Below are 8,134 nucleotides of genomic sequence, written 5' to 3' on the forward strand. Positions count from 1 at the left end.
ACGTGTTTATTTACAGCTTTATTTCTTACGTTTAGATCTGTGATCCATTTGGAGTCACGTTTGTAGATGGTAGACCGAAGGGTCATTTGCATCTTTTTGAATGTGTATGTCCAGGTTTACATCACAATTCTTGGAAAGAGTGTCTATTTACCATTGAAGTGTCCTGGCAGTCTTGTCAAGAATCATTCACTTATAGCTACGAAGATTTATTTCTGGGCTTTCTCCTATTCCATTGAATTATATCTTTGTTTTTATTGTTGTTGTGAAAGCTGGTCATTTAAAAATTAAATTGTGGTAACTCTGAATATTTTATTCTCTCCTCCCAACCATGATTTTTATTGAAGTATACTTTACAGAGTTGTATTTCAGTACAGTTGTGTTTCAGTGTAAAATGTAATGCATCAACAATTCTATGCACTATTAAGTGCTCATGGGGATAAGTGTACCCTTAATTCCCTTTATCTATCTCACCCAACCATAGCCACCTTTTCTCTGGCAACCACCAGTTTTTTCTCCGTGTTAAAAGTCTGGTTTTTTGTTTCTTCTTTTTTCCATGTTTGTTCATTTGTTTTGTTTCTTAAATTCCACATAGGAGTGCAATCAAACGGTGTTTGTCTTTCTCTAACGGACTCATTTCCCTGAGCACTATACCCTCTAGGTCCCTCCAAGTTGCAAACTTACATAATTTTTATTATTATTATTTTTTGCTCTTTAAAGGGGTCCATTGATTCCCTATTTTTTCCATCTACAGTTTTCTTAGACTATTGTAGTAGCAACAGTCCGTGTCTACCATTGTCTCAGGATGAGTTTTCCACAGGGAGAACTTGATCCTGGACATCCCGTCGTGAGATCTGCACTGACATTCAGATATTTTCCTAAATTCGTGTCAAGCTGACAGCCAAGATATCTGCGTCTCTGCTCTCTGAATGCTAACTGCTCAGGGTCATGTTTGAAATGTCATACTTGCCCCCTGATGACTGGTCATCAAGTATGAAGTATTTCCCGCACTGGCTGCCCAGATACTTCCTGTTGGAGTGCTCTTACCCCTTCACCCACACCCAGACTCGGGACAATTAGTAGGTTGTTTGTGCAGTCTTCACTCATCTCCCCTGGAAGAGGTGACCTGTGTTTGTATTCTCTTCATCAGGTGTCAGTGTCTCTTCAGGTTAGCACATTCATTTATTTTTATGTCCTTGCTGTGTGGAGACTGTGAGCTCCTCAAGAGAAGGGACCATTTCTTACACCTTTCTTCCTTCCTGGGATGTAGTTTAGTACCTACTGTAAAACAACTGCTAATGAAGTGTTAGTAAGATGCTTGAAGAAGCAAATGGTTGAGTGATGTTAAACAGACATTGCCTACGTTGAAGGAGAAAGGAGAAGCAGGGGAAAAGAAGAAAAGCTGTGGAGGCTGGGAGTTCCATGATTGTGAGCCAACAGAATGAGTACAGATGGGAGAAAGAAAAGATTTAGGGGACACAATTTTCCAAAACAAGAATTGTATACTTATGATGGGGTGCTCTGACTTATTAGTGAGAAGCTCCAAAGACAGGGGACCTCCTTCTGGGATAAGAGAGTTTAATGGGATAAGAGACAATCAGAGAATGCCAAGGCTGTGTCCCAACACTGGGACAAGTTTGCATTCTATCTTTCTCTCCTAGCTCCAAAGACCCAAGCCTCTTACAGGGACAATAGACACAATATTATTTCACTAATGAGCTCATGGGAGTTTATTCCCTACAATTACAAAAATTGAAAATGCCTTTGCTGCGCCCATGAAGGTAACTCCTGTAATCTCAGGTGATATGAGGATAGAGCTGTGTTTTCTAGAGACTTCCTGAGTGGGGCCATGTCTCTTCCCTTCCTGGGGACATAACTCCAACCACAGCAATCATCCATGGGAGAGACTCGGTCATTGATTTCACATTGCTCAGTGCTAACATCTGGGTGAGCCACAGAATCTTCAGAAGTGCTGGAGAAATGTGTTATGAATGGAGGGACCTCTTGTAGCTGATGTTATTTTGGGGGCATCGACAGGGACAATAAGTTAAGGAGAGTTTAGTGATGTCAAGCCCTGCCCATAAGGCTTTGATTCTGGAGGGAAACTCCAGATATACTAAACCATCTGTCCTCCAGAGTTAGTGCTTCATCAGTGGGCCTTCATGTTTCAACAGTCTCTCCTCTGTTTTCATTGCTGGTCCTTCCATTGTTGGGAGTGACCATTTACTGTTATTGAACCATTTATTAATGGTCATTCAACAAGCATTTTTTTTCCCAGCAATTAATTTGTGGTAGACACTACTCTTTATTCTATGAATAGCTAAATGACTAAGACAGTGTTTCTTCTGTCAGGGTCCTCATTGTGTAAACAGAGTGAGAGATGTAAAAATGAATAAATGTGATAATGAGAGGTTGCATTGAAATCTGGGGAAGTAGATCCCCTAAAGTTCCCTCTTTATTTTATTTGTAATTGTTTTCAAAAAAGAAGAATCTTTCATAGGAGTCAGTGAAGGCTTTGCAGAGAAGCCTATAGGTGCTGAGCCTTGAAGAGGGTGTTGGAGTCTTTCCGTGGGGAGGAGGGGTGTGAGCAGTCCAGAAACAGCAGGGGAAGAATTTTAGAGATTACAGTAGAGTGGGAGTTGTGCTGATGGGAATTAGAAACACTTCTTACCGTCTGATCAGCAATCATAAGCATAGTCTATAAAATGAATCCAAATGGACCTGGCTGGGTAGGCAGTAGTCAGATTAACAAACAACGTTATGTTTTGGCTAGAAGGTTGAAATTGAAATCTGAAATTGTGAAGTGTAAGTGCAGGTTTTATGTCAGGGGACAGCTATGACAGGTCTTCTCTATGGAAAAACGACCCAGGTTATTGTGAGGAAGAAACTATTGCTGCATTCAGAGTGGGAGAGTGTTATTGAGGGATAGAAACAGCACCAGGCACAGAACGGGTCTCGGAGGGGTGGAAATCGTGAATCCAGAAATTCAGATGAATTTTTTCATTCATTCTTAAATGTTTACTAGAAACAATGCAGATACCGTATAGTCATCATTTCATTGAAACATTTCAAAAACTGTACGTGGTATGATTATTTAATGTTACTGATGGGAAGTGTTACTGACAGCAGCGACACTGGTCATACAGGGCACCTACCAGACTCTTTGGGACAATCTCAGAACACGGTGTTTCCAAAGATTTTGCATTTCGTTAATAATCTTAGTTTTTAATCAAATTTAGTATTTGAGTAGTTTTATATTTACAGAACAAACCTGCTATGATCTTTAGAGGGTTCTCCCAAGCTCCCTTCCCGGTTTCTGCACTTATGAACACATCCTCTCTCTTACACCTGTTACTTTTAATTCTCATATCTGCTGAGCTTCCACACGCAGTGACTTTTTCCTCAGGCTTCCTTTGTTCTTGAAGCAATTGATAGCTTTAGGAGTAGTGGTCAGGCACTGCGTAAAGAAAATCTTCTTTTGGACTGGCCTTATTGTTCTTTCTTTTCATGAGTAGAATGGGACATGGATGTTGGACAAGAAGACTAGAGAGGGAAAGAGGCATGTTCATTCCCTGACAGCAAGGGTTCAGACTATCAACATGACTAACTCTCATTGGTGTTGACATTGATATCCTGGCAGACACGGTGTTTGTCAGATTTCTCTTTCCCTTTTCTTTCCATCCTGTCCTCCTGTAGGGACTTTCTATGGGCAACCCCATCTGTAAGTAGCAGTGGTTATCTTCCACCTCCTTAAGAGTAGAATATTTCTGTAAACCATTGGTTCTCTACTGCCCTCGAGATTGTGTCTTCAGTTTTTTACATTATATAGACTGTGTTATACCCCAATACTACTTTATTTTGTTGCTCAGATTGTCGCAGCTGTGGCAATGGAGAGCTCCTTCAGTTACTGATATGTCCCTTTGGCATGTCTTCATCATTCTTGGCTTTTTTTGGGTGGCATTTCATTACCATCTTACAGGAAAAGATGCTTCAGATTCAGCTTATTGTATGTTCCTCTGGAGTTCTACAGTCAGTCATTTCTGCAAGGAGCCCTGTTTTATTTTATTGGAATATGGGATTAGATTCAAGATCTTGGTACCTGCTGTACTTACTTGTTGCTACCAGGGTCTCCATATTCCCTCAACTGACCTGGCAAGGCAACATATGAGTGTTTACTACTCAGTGTATATGCAGACATCCATACATGTGTCCATATGTAACCCTTGTATTTTTACATAAAAATACAAAAGCTAAGGTAAGTTCATATTGATGGCTCCAAACTAATTTATTACCAAAGGACCATAAGAGCTACTCCACCTTGCTTCCATGTCAAGTCCCAAACCAAATGTGATCACCTCGTTCCCACCATTTACTATCCATTTCCTTATATGTTCAATTTCAGTGCAGGAGTATCAGCATTGTTAACAGTATCCTCTGGGACACATTTTATCAAGAATGGTGCAGTGTTTCTGTGCAGTTTCTTTCATGTCCAGTTTTACAGACTCTTCTCTTTTCCCAGATCTTGTTTTTCTACACTTTTTTTGCCCACCTGCTTCACTGAGAGTGTGTCATACAATTATAATATAGATTGTTTTGTCACATGTACATTCCATTGTAGGATTCCATCTGTCACCTAAGTTTTATGTTTGCATTGATTTATATTCTGCAACTTTACTGAATTTGTTTATTACTCTAACAGTTTTTCTTGCTTTTTTAATGCTTCTTTATTTTATTATTATTTTTAAAAATTTATTTAATGCTTATTTATTTTTGAGAGAGAGAGAAAGACAGAGTGTGAGCGGGGGAGGAGCAGTGAGAGAGGGAGACACAGAATCAGGAGCAGGCTCCAGCCTCTGAGCTGTCAGCACAGAGCCCGACACATGGCTCAAATCCATGAACCTTGAGTTCGTGACCTGAGCTGAAGTCGGACACTCAACCAACTGAGCCACCCAGGAGCCCCAATGCTATCTTTTTAAACAAAAAATAAGATCACCTTTTTGTGAAGAGAAACAATATTACTTCTTCCATTCTGATTTTGATGCTTTTTGTTTCCTTATTTTTCTTTCCTTTTTTTGGCTAGTTGCTCTGTCTGCAACTTGCAATATACCACGTTGCATAAAAGGTATGAAAAAAAACATGCTTGTCTTGCCTTATCTTAGAGGTCACTCTCAATGTTTCACTTTTCAGAATGGTTTTAGAGGTGGGTTTACATATATGACCTATTTCGTGTTGTGGAAGTTTCCTTCTCTTCTTAGTTACTTGAATGCTGTCAGTAAGGAATGCTCCATTTTGTCACATTTTATTTACCATCTGTGGACATACTTATGTTACCCTTTATTCTGTTAATGTGGTGTATTACACTGAGGGAGTTTTATCGCCTTCCTGGAATAAATGCCATTTGGTCATGATGCATAATCCTTTTCTACACCATGATCAGAAGGCTGCTATGCTTGAACCGGTTCACATGAATATACCTTGGGATTATTGCTCTCTACTTTTGTTTTCTTGCAATGTCTTTTCATGGCTTTGGTATCAGTGCAATCCTGGCCCAATGGAATAAAGCAAGAAGTGTTTCCCTTTTGAATTTATTTGGAAGACGTTGAGAAAGATTGATGTTAATTCTTCTAATTCTGTGTGGTTCTTGTGGTGCTTAGCCATGACTGCTCCATTGGAAAGCCTACACAAAATGCAATTTTCCTAGAAGAAAGATGCTCTTTGGCTTATGGTGTAGCCTGTCCCCTGCTTTCTAAAAAGTGGTGCTTCAGCTACAAGAGTATACAGTACCACAATAATGGAGAACTCTCTCTCTCCCTACCCTTACTTTTGTGTGTGTGTGTTTGTTTGTATGTGTATGTGTGTATAGCTCAGTGAAGTACACACCCATAAAGCATTTACAGCAACCCGAAGCTGTCTTATGCAATAGAAAATGCAGAAATTAGAGCAGCTAGAGACGTAGAGTAAAGGTAGAGAGAAACACCGAGAATTACGGAGGAATGAATTATGTTCCAGTAGTATACATTACATAAAATGTATCCTGTTTTAGACAGACATCATATATAACATATAAATATAAACATGACACTGAACGGTAGTGTCCACTGCCTTAGAACGTTTCTAAAGATGCAGGAGGCTTTGAGCTCTTCTCTCTTGTTTGCATCCAACATGTACTCCCATTGTGTTACCTGTTCTGCTCACAACTTTTTCTTTGATGTTGCCTGATGGTTTCGGGTGAGCTCTTGACTGAAGGCCTTTGTGCATGTGATGTATCTGCCTTAACTGGTTTTCTCAAAGTTATCTGCAAGGTTCATATATCCCTTAACTTTCCAGGTCAGAAGCCCCTAATCAGACTTGATACAATGGCAGGTTTCCCTTCAACTTAGGACTCCTTTGTCCTGAATTATTTGACTTATTAGTTGTAACCACCACTTGAAATATCATTTATTCATTTTTAAATAATCTATTTTCCTCCCTCTGACTGACACACATACACACACACACACACACACACACAAGACTTGGTTTTGTTCAGGTCAAACACACATCACTACTTTCTGCAATGCTTTTGATAATACTTGTCACAAGATAATTTGCTATTTTGTTGGTGAAAAAAGGTCTCAGGAAGTTTATGGAGGAGAACGTTGTTTTGAATAATTGTTTTGATTCGGAACAAGAATTGTGAACAGTTTCAGCCTCACAGAAAACAGGGAGCATTTGAGAGTCCCTGAAATTTTCTGGTACATATTCGAGATTGGTAGGGAATGTGTAAGAATTAGTGAGTGCATCATGTTGAAAAGACAGCATTTCTTTTCATTCTTTGATCACTGCTGATGTCTTTACAAGGATCTTGTCTGTTCCAGCTGTTTTCATCAGTTACATGGAAGGAAGAAATCAAACTCACGTTACAGAATTTATCCTCCTGGGACTCTCAGACCAGGGGGAACAGCAGTCTCTGCTCTTTTGGTTGTTCCTGTCCATGTACCTGGTCACCTTCACTGGGAACCTGCTCATGATCCTGGCCATTATCACAGACTCCCGCCTCCACACGCCCATGTACTTCTTCCTCTCCAACCTGTCCTTTTCAGACATCTGTTTCACCTCCACCACCGTCCCAAAGATGCTGCTGAACATCCAGACGCAGAGCAAAGTGATCACCTACGAAGGCTGCCTCAGCCAGATGTACTATTTCATGCTTTTTGGAGGATTAGACCACTTCCTCTTGACAGTGATGGCCTATGACCGGTTTGTGGCCATCTGTCAGCCACTGCACCACTTGGTCATCATGAACCCCAAGTTCTGTGACATCCTGCTTCTGGGATCCTGGATACTGAGTGTTCTTGACTCTCTATTACATGACTTACTGATTTTGCGACTCTCCTTTTGCACAGAGCTGGAAATCCTTCAGTTTTTCTGTGAATTTAATCAGGTGATCCAACTTGCTTGCTCTGATACGTTCCTCAGTGACCCGATGATCTATCTCGCAGATGGACCTTTGTGTGTTGTTCCACTCACTGGTATCCTGTTCTCTTTCTCCAAGATTATAACCTCCATTTTGACAATTTCATCAGCCAGCGGCAATATGCAGCATTTTTCCATGTGTGGGTCTCATCTCTCAGTGGTCTCCTTGTTCTGTAATATAGGACTTGGAGTATCTTGGTATTGCTGCTTCACAAAACTCCAGCGCAACTGCCATAGCCTCAGGCATGTACACGATCATGACACCCATGCCTAACCCCTTCATCTGTGGTCTGAGGAGCAGAGACATCAAGCAAGGCCTGAGAAAACTCTTTAGCTGAGAGACATTCTGTGCCTACAGAATTCTTTGTTTCAAGATAAAGACTTGAGTAAGAAGGCTCAAAACCTTAGAAGACTTAGATCATGATATTTGTATTAGTTCATAGACTGACAATCTGCAGTCTAACATTCTACGGTGTTCAGGCTCTTTAATTTTTCATTCGTAATCAGCAACTATTTCTTCTGCATTTCTTTATAAAATTGTAGACCTCTCATTAAATTCCATTGCATGGATTTTCAGTGATAAATCAATAATTTAGGAAATTGAGTACTTAAAATGTGATAAGAAGAGACAAAGGAATAAATGTAGAATCTTTATTCTGTGAGATGAAAGCAGCTTCATTAG

At 40.1% G+C, this 8,134-nt stretch overlaps 1 pseudogene; it reads left to right on the forward strand.

The window, feature by feature from the left end:
- Positions 1–6,871: 6,871 nt before the first annotated feature.
- LOC122213323 lies at positions 6,872–7,790 on the forward strand (annotated as a pseudogene).
- The last annotated feature ends 344 nt before the right edge of the window (positions 7,791–8,134 follow it).

Source organism: Panthera leo, chromosome A2 (assembly GCF_018350215.1).
Source record: "Panthera leo isolate Ple1 chromosome A2, P.leo_Ple1_pat1.1, whole genome shotgun sequence".
NCBI classification, from domain to species: domain Eukaryota; kingdom Metazoa; phylum Chordata; class Mammalia; order Carnivora; family Felidae; genus Panthera; species Panthera leo.